Source organism: Pipistrellus hanaki, assembly GCF_964339955.1.
Source record: "Pipistrellus hanaki genome assembly, chromosome: 2".
NCBI lineage: Eukaryota > Metazoa > Chordata > Mammalia > Chiroptera > Vespertilionidae > Pipistrellus > Pipistrellus hanaki.
The window spans coordinates 105,186,595-105,200,615 of NC_140504.1; the positions used below are offsets into that span (position 1 = coordinate 105,186,595).

General features: G+C 39.1%; 1 protein-coding gene across 2 annotated transcripts in view; it reads right to left on the reverse strand.

Annotated features, from left to right (window-relative positions):
- The window catches only part of PLS1 (plastin 1), a 227,717-nt gene extending 217,137 nt beyond the window's left edge, over nt 1-10,580 (reverse strand). Inside the window, exon 1 of one of the 2 annotated variants that reach the window (XM_084872460.1) lies at nt 10,480-10,580. The gene's annotated coding sequence lies outside the window, so the exon portion shown is untranslated. The remainder of the gene's footprint in view (nt 1-10,479) is intronic. The other variant, XM_084872464.1, reaches the window with a different exon arrangement.
- Nucleotides 10,581-14,021: the final 3,441 nt, after the last annotated feature.

Consider the following 14,021-nt stretch of genomic DNA (forward strand, 5'->3'; position numbering starts at 1 on the left):
AACAATTGTAATAATATGAGCAATAAAGATTTATTAAATTTGAAATATATATATATTTTTTTTCTTAAATATAGTCAAAATTTTCAACACAAAAGCCTCAAGCAGCCTGCATTTTTTAATGGGCTGGAGTTGGGACAGTGTTTATGCTTTTGGATCAGATCAAATAAGTATCAAACCCATAGGTTTACTGAATAAGTTTCTTTGCCTTTTTTAATTAAAGACACCAACTTAAGTTATTTTATAAATTAGATTTTTAAAATATAATCAATGTCTCAAATAAATTAAGTTACATAAGAAGCCAATGTTTTTATAAGTAATTGAATCCAAGTAAAATCTAAGAAAAGATTAGAAGCCACCATTTATTGCCTGACAATGGTGGCCTCCTGCATTCTTAATTAAGCTAGAGGTGGGGCAACATTTGCGGCTTGTGAATTCAGACGTAAATTTGCTTTACTTTTTAAATGAAAATAACCTACTTTAATTACTTAAATAAATTATAATCAAGGTTTTCAGCTTAATGAAAAGCCAATATTTTTTATCAACAATTCTAATAAAGACCAGAAACAGCACATGATAGTTTGTCTGCAATGTGATTTTTGTCTTTTAAAAGAACAGATTGAGCAGCCACCATGATGGCCGCAAGGTTTAGGGATTGCCATCTTGAAATAACAAAGGCCAACCCCCTTTCTTTGAATAAGCCAATGTCTTTTTTTTTTTTTTTAAGCCAATGTCTTTATAAGCAATTTAAATAAGTCCCATGATCCTTCTGTATATGTAAATAAGCCTAAGAAGATACTTTAAAAATATAATTATAAACTTAATAAAAAGGTGAAATTTTAAATTTTTGAATTCTCTTTAACTAATATTTACAGTATAAAGTAAGATCATTATTAAAATATTAAATCTGATCTGTATCAGTGGTTACCATAACCTTAAGAAAAAGTGTTTCATATGACATGGCCTGGGATAGAAGGTTGTATACTGTAAAAAGGGAAGACAAAGATTCTTAAATGAAATACTCTATAGCCTGAAAATTATTCTGAAAGGTCATAAACAGGCTTCTGTCAAATGTTGTAAGAATTAAAATTAAAGGCCTACATATTTGACCTCTTAAAGTAAGTAATTTATGTTTTTGCCTCCCTGATAAATTTTATGTAAAGTTAAAGGCTAATTGCAGAATATTAATGTCATTTACTGTCCATGCCTGGACAAATAAAGTTAAAGCTAATATGGAAAGTAACCTTATTTTAGATTAGTTTAAGTTGGTTAATTGAAATAAGTGAATATTCATAAAAACTTAATTGTACTGGACAAAACACTGTTCCTGAAGTATTAACAAAAACTTTTATTAATGGTTCATCTCATACAAAAATTGCTTAACATGCAATGAATCCAAAGCAATCATATTTCTGTGTAAAAATAAAAGACTGCATTAAAAAATTTTTTTACAAAAGCCTCATAATTAAATCAAAAGGGAAGATTAATAGAATAATATCTTTTAAGAAATATCCTGTAAGTAAATTATATCAAGCCTTAATTGCTTAAAATTTCTACTCAAAAATTATTTTTCATCTATAATGCTGATAATAAGACACCCATAAAATCTTATGGTGTCATAATAAGCCAAAGGAAAATCATTTGGACAAAAATCAAAAGATCCCAAGTCTAATTTATAGAAAAGATTTATTAACTTTTGGTTGAGAATATGTTTATATTTCCAGAAACTCCAAGCCCATGTGGATTCCTCCCTTCCTCTCTGTACAAAATCAATAAAATATATTAAAAAAAATTTAAAATATAGAAAGCATGACTGAGCTTCTTTTGAGGTGACACATAACATCCATCTCCCCCCTTTATGTTTTAGTAATTGATTTTTAGAGTACAATCAATGGATCCCAGAGAGGACCTGATAGAACTGTTCCAGTCACAGAATAAGCAGTGGCCCAGAAGAACAGAGGAGAAATAGTCCAGATATGAAAATAGTGAAGATGCCTTGCCATGCTAGCAGTCAACACCTGTGCATTGCTGCAGGTTGTCCAGAACCAAGGGCAAGGAGGGTCGGTGTGCACCCGCTTCCAGACCATGTGTGCACACACTTCTGCATAGAAATAAAAATGTTTTGTGTTTTGTGTTCTACCAGAACCCCTGGCTTGGGGTCTTGTCTTATTTCTAACATACGGAATAGTATTAACTGCCACATTGAAAGAAATATTATACTTCAGGCATTAACCATTTTTACAGATGGATCAAGTTCTGAAAAGGCTGAATCTACTGCAGCAGGGGAGCAAAGGGTCTTCAAACTTCTTATATTTCAATAGAAATACAAGATCTTATTTATGCCTCAACAGATTTTTCTACAGAACCCATCAAACTATAGTAATAGTGCTTATGTGGTAAGTATGGCAAAAAATATTGAAACAGCTACTATAGGCACACTAATTTAAGAGGAACTTTTCATTTAATTTTCAGCCTTTAAAATGTTATTAGAGAAGGATAATTTCCATATTTTATTGGAACCAATGTCCTCAGTATGTTATCTGCCTCCCTGTGCCAACTTTAGGGGTAAATCCCCCAGGATTTAAACCTAATCAAATCTGACAAAATGGATGTTACTCAATAGTGGAAAGAGGCAATTGTACTCTAAAAATCAATTACTAAAACATAAAGGGGGGAGATGGATGTTATGTGTCACCTCAAAAGAAGCTCAGTCATGCTTTCTATATTTTAAATTTTTTTTAATATATTTTATTGATTTTGTACAGAGAGGAAGGGAGAGAGATAGAGAGTTAGAAACATCGATGAGAGAGAGTCATAGATCAGTTGCCTCTTACACACCCCCTACTGGGGATATGCCCGCAACCAAGGTACATGCCTTTGACAGGAATCGAACCCGGGACCCTTCAGTCCCCAAGCCGACGCTCTATCCATTGAGCCAAACCGATCTCGGCATATATTTTAAATTTTTTGAATTGTGATGAGAGGATTGTACAGCAGGTGAAAGGCATCAGGCCTGTACAATAGCCTCCACTGAGTTAGCTAGGTAAAAGGAAGCAAAAAAACAGACAAAAGTTTTATCAGATTTAGTAATAATGTAGGGAAGAGGTTGTTTTTTATATCTTTCCAGAAGGAGCAATGTAGCCAATTCGGGTGCCAGAGTATTATATCTGTCACCACAATGGACGCAGAAAAGCTCCTGTGTCCCTTAACTCAAAAGGGCTAAATACTGCTCTGATGACAGCAAAGCAGCAAAAGAAGAAAGCGGAAAGCTACAAGGGATTGTTGTGCCAATATGGAGTCATCTGGAGAAGTTAACAACTGAAGCACAGCAGATTGTGGAAAAACAAGAAGTTGAAGCTACTTCAACCATGTTCCTGCTCATGCTAGCATCTGTTAGCTGCCAGTCTTCTGCAAAATTTTGCACAGCCAAGTCCAAGGACCCTGAGTAAATATATACCAGCAGCAAAAGAGACTTTCTTTCATTTAGTAGAGAGAGAAAAAATGTTAACATGTCTATGGTTTTGATTTCTCTCTTATTGTTGTTTTTGCTTTGGCATTATTTTTTTATTATTTAATAGCCAGAGTTTTGCTCTTGACATTCAAGTTTTGAAAATGATAACATGTATGTAGTTTAGTTTTGCATTGGCATCGTTTGCAACTTTTTTAATTTAGAGTTTTATTATTAATGTTTAGATTTTACTTTTATTATAGTAGCTTAAAAAACAAAAAAGGGTAAGATGTAGAGGGTCCCCTGAGAAGGCACATGGACATTTCTTTAAATTGTCAGCTGAGCCCAAGGCAATTGGCAGAGCCACATCATAGTTACACCACCCCCAAGATGTTATTCAATTCTGACTTACCTTTGTCCAGATGTCAGCAAGGGCAGGTCTAGAAATGTAAATCCAGTAATGCTAGTGCCTACTTAAGAATGCAAATAAGCTCCTTTGATCCTGTGCTTCCACAGAGTGACAGCATCCCACCCAGCTCCCAGCTTATTTTCTGCCTCTTGTGTCTTTCTTTCTTTTATTCCTTAATCCCCAGATCTTCCACTCAGGAACTTGGTCTGTTTCCTTTTCTGTGCTTGACATGGAAAAGAGAGCAACACCCCCTCTATACTATCTGTATGCATTCAGTTATCTCAATATTCTTATAGTTTTATAGATCTGAACTACTCAAAAGAGTAAGCCATACAAATTAAGTTTATTATAAAGTCCCCTTCACCACTTGGCTTTATGACCTGAACTACTCAAAAGAGTAAGATCTGAACTACTCAAAAGAGTAAGCCATACAAATTAAGTTTATTATAAAGTCCCCTTCACCACTTGGCTTTATGAGCTAGCTATCTGTAAATCAACTAGAAAATAAAATACTTTCTCATTAAACAAGCATTTAAATAAAAAGCTCTTTCAATCACCATTCTAATTCCCACCCTTTCTGTGTGCACAGTATTACTTAAAGGCAGCTTGTTTTTACAGAACCCATGCTGTATTTCAAAAAAAAAAAAAAAAGGCAAAACTTTCAGACACAGCAGTACTGAAAAGAAATAAGATGATTAAAGTTAACACAGCCTCAAATCTCAAGTGATTTATATATCAGCAAAAATTTCCAGCAATCAAATTGTATAACCATTTTATAACCAATAAACCTATATGGAGCACAAAGGCCTCTTTCTCCTTCTCCCTGATTTTATCATGATCCAAAATAAAATGCTGATTCACACCTTTGTTCAGGGAAAGAGCTGGGTGATATGATGAGTTCTTGGATGTTGAGATGAGTAAAGAGGTCAGAAGCAGGCAGCCTTTCCTTTAACATCTGAACACAGGCTCTGCCCAGGAAAAGATGAAATAGAAGCAGGTAATGGAAAGAAGGCTCATCTAGCACAAGGAGGGGAAGAATGCTTTCAGCTGGATTCCATTTTGAAACTCTCAAGAGAGATTAATTAGGTTCATATGGAAGAAAGAGGTTAGCATTTTCTCACAGCCAATTTCACTGGTCAAATTTGGGGCCTGATAGTCCTGTCTCCAAATTACTTGTCTCTGAACAGAGGCCTTACCTGAGATATCTACTACACACACATCCAACTGCAACTCAGGAGAAGGTGCTCAGGTCTGGATTCTCCCTGGGGATTCTGACCAATTCACAGTCCTGAGATGAGGGAAAAGGTCAAGACTCACAGATATCCCAAGGCTTCCAGCAGTGGATCCCGCCACCCCAGGGGCAAATCCTTACAAACAGGGCCACTCTGCAGTCCTCAGGCTCATGCGCAGGGTTTCCCATGTAGTGTCAACCCCTGAAGTATCTCCTGAATCATTATCAACTAACCTCTATCACCCAAGTTTCTCCTAAAGGAGGGAGCAGAATAGAAATAACTTTATAGTGCTGTCTCTGCCTCTAGGAATGTTCCAAGAGTATAAAGGTGATAATTACTACTAAGAATAATAAAAATTAAAAATTAAAAAAAGAAATATTCATCACTGTTATTTGTTCCTCAAAGTCTGGCTCATAGAATGTTGACAGTTTCACCAGCTAAAATCTGTGACTATTCTCAATGGGTGCAGCCTAAGCATCTGTTAGGGTTGCCACCAATAAAGTTTTGCATTTTAAGATATTTAATTAAGTTATTTAAGCTCTCAGTGCCTAAAGTCAGGCAAGGTTGGGATCAAAGCTCAATTCAGCCACTTGTCAACTGTGTGACTTCAGAATTTTTAGCTAGGCCCCAGTTTTCTCATCTGTAAAACAGGAATAATAATTGCACCAATTTGACAAGAGGATTTGTAAAGCCTAAATGGCATATTGCTTATAAAGTATTCAGTACACTGGTGATGGGAAACATTCTGTAATACTAATTACTAATATTACTTTTATTATTTTGAGAAAGTTACATAATATAATCATTTTATATAGGATTGTAGTATATAACTCTAGATTTCAATATTTGGGCATTTTTAAATGTATGTGACATTAACCTCAACAGGTGGTAACCTGATTTTGCATTTGGCTGTCCAATCAATTTTTACAGAGGAATAATTTTTTAAAAAGTAATCCCGCTATATCAGCCCAACCTTTCACTTCCCCTCAGGAAGCTGTGTCTCTCTCCTCAATTGCTCTTTTCTCTTAATATTTTTATGAGAAGCACAACACTGGCAGTTGAAGACAGTGATCAACTTGCCTGTGAAGGTGCTAACAGCTCCTTTAATGCTGTGTGCAGCTCAATGGAAAGGCTGGGTTTTGATTTGCAAAATGACTATTTGCAACATTTGTTCCTACTGAACAAGTATTCCAAACTGGAATTGGGAATTCTGAAGGACTACCTTCTGTCTTGTTTTTCCAGGTAGAGAATCTGATCACAATTCTCTCTCTCAACCTTATCCCCACTTTCCTGGGTCATAAACAACATGGCTATCGCTCACCACTTCCTAGTAGTGTGGAATGTTTCTCCAAATACACTCTCAATCTAAGGACTTAGAGCAGATCTGTTTATTCACATGTGTCAAACACAAGGCCCGCGGGCCAAATCCAGCCCGCCAGGCCTTGCAATGTGGCCCGCACCGCGCTGTCATCACTGCACTCTGCTGTCAGTTTATGACATTGTCAGTTTATGACTGTTCAGTAAACCATTCGGCCCGCGATTTAGGCTGGATTTTAGATTTTGGCCCCTTCTCTGATTGAGTTCGACACCCCTAGTTTATGTCTTCTGCCCTGACAAGTTAAGCTACACTGGCCTTTCCAGACTCCTCCTCAACTCAGCCTCAGCCTCACTCTGTGCACTCAACCTTGAATTGGTTAGTTACCTCTTATCTCATCTCTTCCAGTGACAAGACATCCACCCCTTGGCCACCAAGCTCCCCCCTTTATATTGGTTTCCAATGGCTTTAGATCTACAAAACATTTCAAGCTAGAGTGTCCTGCTGCCTTTTCAACTTCATCTTGAGGCCAACAACCTTGAAAAGGAAGGGTCAACAAAACAAGCCTGGTGCTAGTAATGAGGAAACTTGAGTAGAAGTTCTAGTTACACCACTTACTAGCTTAGTTAGTGGTTTGGATAAAGTGATACTTCACAGCTCTAAGATCCTAAATGCCCACCCTCCCCATGTCAAAATACACTATTTCTTCATTTATTTATTAATGCAATAACTAGTGAATATCTAATACTGCAAAGCTACTGTGTTTGGCATTATGAGGGGTTAATGATCATCCCCCAAAGAACTTATCTAGAATGGGAAATAAGACAATCACACCAGTAACTGTAAGAAACAAAAGGATTGTAATGATTGGAGGGACTTATAAAAAGAACATTACAACCCTATTACCAACATACCAAGCCTGAAACTAAAGTAATTTTTAAGATGTCTTTCCTTTTCTGCCTCCCAGTCTTTCACCAAATTTTTCCTTTACACCATTTCTTAAATTTGTGCTCTCCACCTTGAACTTGGAGTGACATACTTAAATCCAGGTCTTGGGCAACACTCCCCTCTTATGATTTTATCTCTGTCCCCAACATTTCCCTGATGTGTGATCTCCCATCAAAATAGGAGAATCACCCCATCAAGCTGTTTTGACGTGACAATTCTCTTGCTAGAACTCTAAGATGGCCTTCCCATATTACACAACATCCACATCAAATCCCTTTAAAACCTATCCATGCTTTACTTCCTCCCTCTAGCAATCAGTAGCTGAGAACAAACTTTGTACTTTGTGCTGGGTGGGATATCTAAATCATAGACTTTAACCTCCAAGAGCTTACACACTGGTCAAGAAGTTGGAACTGTATTAAAATTCAAAAATTCAGAAATCTAAAGATGAGTTGCCTTCTAGCTGCACAGAAAACAGTAATAAATACTAGAGGATTAACAACATGAAGAGCTACTTTCGGGCCACAGTACTCAAGGGAAGCTACTATGAAGAGTTCACACCTGAGCTATCCCGGCAGCATGGGCAAGACTTCAGGAGGGAAGTAAACAGGTGGTTCAACTGATTGAGACAGGAAAGGAAGGCAGGTTCAAGACCAGCAAATAGTTAGGTGGGACTTGGGTGAAAGGATATTTATATATAATTTACTGGTGGTCCGGTGCATGAAATTAGTGCACATTAAAAGGGGATTAATTAGAGGAAATAATTTAATATTGCTATTTGCCCTTTCTTTATAATAGAGATGTTAGGAATGAAAGAAAATTAGTAAAATGTATATGAAAACCTTCCCTCCTGTTAAGAGTATGGGGAGCACCATGGGACCCAGAGTCAAGTCTCCGCCCACCCACATGCACCTCAAAATCACGTGAGACCCAGACCCGACTGGCCCCAGCCCCCATTGGACTAGATCCAGACCTGGCCAGTCCCACCCTTGTCAAGCCCCGCCAGGCAGGAGACATAGCCTCAAGTCCCCTGGCCTGGTGCCAGGGCAGGGGACTCAACCTAAGGTCCCCCGTCAAGCCCTACGGGGGCGGGGGAGGGCATAGCCTCAGATCCCTGCTGATGGCTCAGTAAGGCTCCTATGGGAACTTGTCTTCAGCTGAGGGTGCATCCATCTTTGTGACAGTGGTGGTCAATTAGCATATTCCCTCATTATTAAATAGGATATGTATTTATATATTTACATTTATTTATATTTTTTTAGAGAGAGGATACTTTTTGAAAGAACTTGAAAAGGTACTAGCAAGTTGAGTAGCAGGAATTTAATTATCTAGTTAAACAAGACTACATGGTATAAAAATGTAGATGTTTAACAATCTAAACTGTGAGGAGAGTTACCAGCAGGAGGATGGTAAAAAAAAAAAAAAAAAAAAAAAAAAAAAAAAAGGCCCTGAAAATCAGAAAACCTGGTTCCCTGGCCCAGCTTTGTCAAGGAGGGGGGATTCCAGCAGCCACAGTAAGTCATTTAACCTCGTTGGTCTCAGTTTTCTTATTTGTAAACTGAAGCAACTGAACTGGCTGACCTAGAAGGTCTCTACATTCTAAAACTAAACCAACTGTATATTATTTCTGCCATTAAAACATTCATCATGGGGGGTGAAGAGAAAGGCAGGTATCCGTATTTCTTTCCACATAGGTTTCCCTTCCAGAACTAAAATTTTCTTTTTCCTAAACTTATTAATTCGATGTATATGCCCACCACATCATACATTTAACACTTAAACTAAATAATATTCAGTGTGTGTGTGTGCCCCATCGTCTAAAATTTTGTTTTTGGCTCATAGGTTATCCAAGAAATTTGTGCAGCACAGCCTTAGCCTTGTAGGACTGTAACCAAAACCACAGCCCCAGTGTAAAATATCTCTGTATGAGACACAAAATGTGACAAGGTAAAGAAAAAGAAAAAAATGAGAACTGTTACTCACCTAAAAGACCACTTCCTGCCCAGTCTAGTGCCTCAGTGACTGAGCCTGGACATAGCAGGAGGTAGCCTATCAATGATTCTCTCTCATCATTGATATTTCTATCTCTCCCTCTCCCTTTCTCTTTGAAATCAATAAAAAATATATTTTAAAAGCATTTTTAAAAAATAAAAAATATATTTTAAAAGCATTTTTAAAAAATATTAAATATTTCTTTTTTCAAAAGACCACTACCTTTTAATAGCACCAAATAAGACCTGAAATAGCAACAATGCAAAAAAAAAAAAAAAAAAAAAAGTAAGGTGGTGGGGCTTTAATGTGGCAAATTTTGGAGTCTCCACTTATAGATAGCTAGCCCTGACCAAGTAGCTCAGCTGGTTAGAGTATCCTGGGATATGCTAAGGTTGTGGCACATATAAGAATCAACCAATGAAGGCATAAATAATCTCTCCCTTCCTCTCTCTAAAATCAGTAAATAAAAATTGTTGCTGGAAGTTTACTTTAAAAAAAAAACATATATATATATATATATATATATTTGATTTTTTTAAATTTTTAATTTTTAAGAGAGTTAGAAACATCTGAGAGAAACACTGACCAGCTGCTTCCTGCACACACCTCCTCTGGTGATGTGCCCGCAACCTCTCCACAGAGCAAAACTCGTTAGGGCGGAAGTTTACTTTTTAAAGCCTCACCCCGAGGCGCCCTGCTCCAGGAAAGGCATCAACACCAGAAACCGCGGATGCGATTTCACTCCAGCCCTATTGATCCTATTTAGCAAAAAGTCCAAAGGCTCATAAACCCGTCATAGAATTCACGCAAAACAGGTTGAATCCAAAAGCCGCAGCAGCAGCCATCCACCCAAAGTTTGAGAGAGAGGAAAACAGCAAAGTTAACAAAATACCTAACTTCATGCAGAGAATCATAACACAGTTCTCAAGCTGTAGTAAACAGCATAAACACACAGTGTAACACCTGCAGGCTACAGCTTGCCCAAAATGGGCAAGGAGAGCGCCCGAGCCGCAGGCGAACGAGGGAAATCTGAGAGACTCCCGCTAGTCTCTATGAGCCAGCGGCAAAGTCAGGCTTTGTCTTCTGCCTACGTGTCCAGCCCTTCCCTGGTATCCCACCACCACGCACCCAAACTTACCTCAGTGGTCCTGCAGCGCCCGCAGGTCCGCTCTGCCACTATCTCCCTGCGCTCGCCCTTCTGCTGCGCTCGCCCATCTGCTGCGCTCGCCAATCTGCGCATGCCCGTCGGGCACCCAGGCCAGCCCAGTCGTAATCCACTTACCGGGGTTTGGCCATGGCTCCCAGGGAAAAGCACCCAAGCTTGGGCCCTGCGGACCGTGCTGGGAGAGGTGAAGGGGAGAACTAGCCTGGTGCCTGCTGCCCAGTTACGCTGGACTTAAGTTTCTCTCATACTAAAGATGACCACCTACATCCCTGGAATGAGTTTAGCATGTGGTTGTCAAACTTGAGCTTTGATCAGAATCACCTGGACTGCTTGTTAAAAAATCATCCTGCCCTAGCAGGTTTGGGTCAGTGGAGAGCGTAGGCCTGTGGACTGCAGTGTTCCAGGTTCCATGCCAGTGCAGGAGGCAACCAATCCACGTGTTTCTCTCACATTGATATTTCACTCTGTCGTTTCCTCTCTTGTACACTCTCTGAAAATCAATGGAAAAAAATATACTTGGATGAGGACAAAAAAAAACCCACACCCAGAGTTTCACTCATGAGGCCCAACAATTTGCATTTCTAACGTTTCTTGAAACTCTTGCTACTGTTCCCCCTACCACGCTTTGCGAACTGCTAGTCTAAAAGGGGGGGGGGGAGGGGGGGGGAGTTTTCTTTCTCTTTCCCCTTTTTGAGATTTCACAAAACATTTCCTCTTCATTTAACAGCCACACCTGTTTTAAAAATAAGTAAATAGCTTCACCTAGCACTCAAACAAAGGTGGAATATTTCCTCTAGCATGTGAATCAAATAAATGGAATGCAGCCCCAAGACTTACCATAGAGTTTGCCCAGCATAATCTTTCCTGTGGTCACTTCAGCTCTGTCTCCAGAGACAACAGGAGGGGTCCCTATTTTGCTGCCCCATTAACTCAAAGTCCTGTGTGCCCTCTCATTACCTAGCACAATACTGGGTACAAAATAGATACCCAATAAATCCTGAGATGGTATCAGTAGGGCTGGAGAGATGGAAAGAAAGAAGGATGTTGAAATTATTTTAGGAACCCAAAGGAATTGATAAGCAATTAAATATGAAAGTATGTAAGCCAGGTTTGGGGAGGATAAGGATTTTTCCCCTGCCTTTTACCTAGAGAAATTGATGGATTTAGTATCCTTATCTGAGCCCAGATATACAGAAGGAGTTTATATATAAGTTCTCACAAAATATTTCTTTAAAAAGTTAAGCACAAGCCAGCCATTTCATTTGTGAATGATAAAGGGTTTCTGTAATAAAACTGATAAGTCCAGTGGCAGAAAGTAACCCCACAGGGTGATTTGATCATAAACTCCTAAATGGGCATGTCATGGTGGGTAGTCACCCCAGGCATATCATTCTTTTAGTAAAAGTTTACTTCACCTTAAGCAAGCCCTGTCCAGTTGTCCTTAGGAACCTAAATTAACACATTTGAAATGCCAGAGTGTTTATCTTTTTACAAATTCCTCTCAAGCAACCACCCTCTAGAAAGCCCATAATCTTGATAACTATCCTGTAGTCAAATTCCTGCTTTGCTTTCTCCCACCTCCATGTAAGCTTTCTTACCCCATCTCCCTATTCCAAATGTATAAAAGAAACTGCAAAACTATCGTTCTCCAGAACAGTTGAGATCTTGCTTCCCTGAAACTGTCCTAAGTTTGGCTCAAATAAATTAATATATAGATTCTCTACAAGTTTAGATGTTTCTTTTTAAAAAAATTGTTTTATTTTATTTTTACTGTTGACACTATTACAGATGTCCCCTATCGACATTTATTACATTGACATATTTTACTTATTATCCAAAATAAATTAAAACATATATGTTGCTGAAATCAGTTTGACTCAGTGGATAGAGCATTGGTTTGAGGACTGAAAGGCCCCAGGTTTAATTCTGGTCAAGGACATGTACATTGGTTGCAGGCACATCCCCTGTAGGGGTTGTGCAGGAGGCACCTGATCGATGTTTCTCTCTCATCTATGTTTCTAGCTCTCTATCCCTCTCCTTCCTCTCTGTAAAAAATCAATAACATATATTTTTAAAAAACATAGATGTTCCCACAAAGACTTGAACACGAATGTTTATTGAAATATGGTAGCAATCATACTTGGGTAAAAACTGCTGTTTGAATTTTAACCTTGCTATCTGACTTCGACCTTCGATTACTTGCTTAAACAATAGGGTAGTTACAGGAGATTGACTCCCACTGACTCAATAGCTTCAGGGGTAGGAACTATAGATAACCTTTAGAGATTAACCTCTGAGTTCTGCTTTTGTATTATGGGCAAGATAGGGCCACACTTCAATGTCCAGCAGGGTGTGACTGGGAACCTACCCTGCAGGCTGTCCCCAGTCTTTAGAATTTAGTCTTTAGGATTTAGGAACAGATAAGAACGGCCAGCTCTTTGTCCTGAGGGGCCAATCAAGGTTAGCGGAGGCAGTGACATCACCACCAACCTGAGTAAAACCCCTGGACTGGGCAAAATTCGCTCTCTTCCGCCATGCTGCCGGTGTGAGTGGGACAGAACCTATGCTAGCATGGAAAAGGCTCTTTTGTTTATTGCATCAGACTTGGCTCCCTGGTGGACCTTGGGGATCATGAATTCATCTGGGATCCCCAGCCAGGACCATGAGGGACCCCGATCCGGAGAGTCTGACTGGCCGCGGTAGGTGTGTGTTTGTCTGTGTTTTTGTGTGAGTGCTCTGGAGGGACTGCCCCTCCATCGGGGCTCTTACCTGGGTGTTTGCTGGCTGCTGCGTCAGCCACGGTTTGAGCCCGGATTCGAATCTGTAATAAATTCTTGCTGGCTTGATCAAATTGTTAACGGTAGTTAACAATTGGCTTCGGTGGTCCATCTCTTGGAGACTCGCTCCGTAACATTTATAGCAGCTTGTTTTCACAATAGCACCAAACAGAAGAAATTCAATGCCAATCAATCGATTCTTGGATAAACAAATTGTTTAATCTATGCAATGGAAATAATTACTCATACAGGCTTCAACATGAATAAATCCAAAAATCATTATGCTGACTGGCAGATGCCAGAGAAAAATTATTATTCCATCTATACTAATAAAAGAGTAATATGCTAATTAGACCAGATTGACCAGACATCTTCCAGTCATACTGCCTTCCTTCCAGACAAAGCCATGGTGGCAGGGGCCAAGGCAGAGGTGGTTAGGGGCAATCAGGCTGGCAAGGTCCTGGATTGCAAGAGAGATGTCTTGCTGGAAACCAATCATTGTCTCACTAATAGAAAGAGGCTGGTCAACCTTGAAGCTCTGAAAGGTCAGAGCCAATCACACCCTATCTAATTGAGACAATAGTAACTGAGGCAACATCCCCATCTTGTAATCATATAAATTAGGGGTGTCGAACTCCATCAGAGAAGGGGCCAAAATCTAAAATCCAGCCTAAATCGCGGGCCAAATGGTTTACTGAACAGTCATAAACTGACAATGTCATAAACTGACAGCGGAGT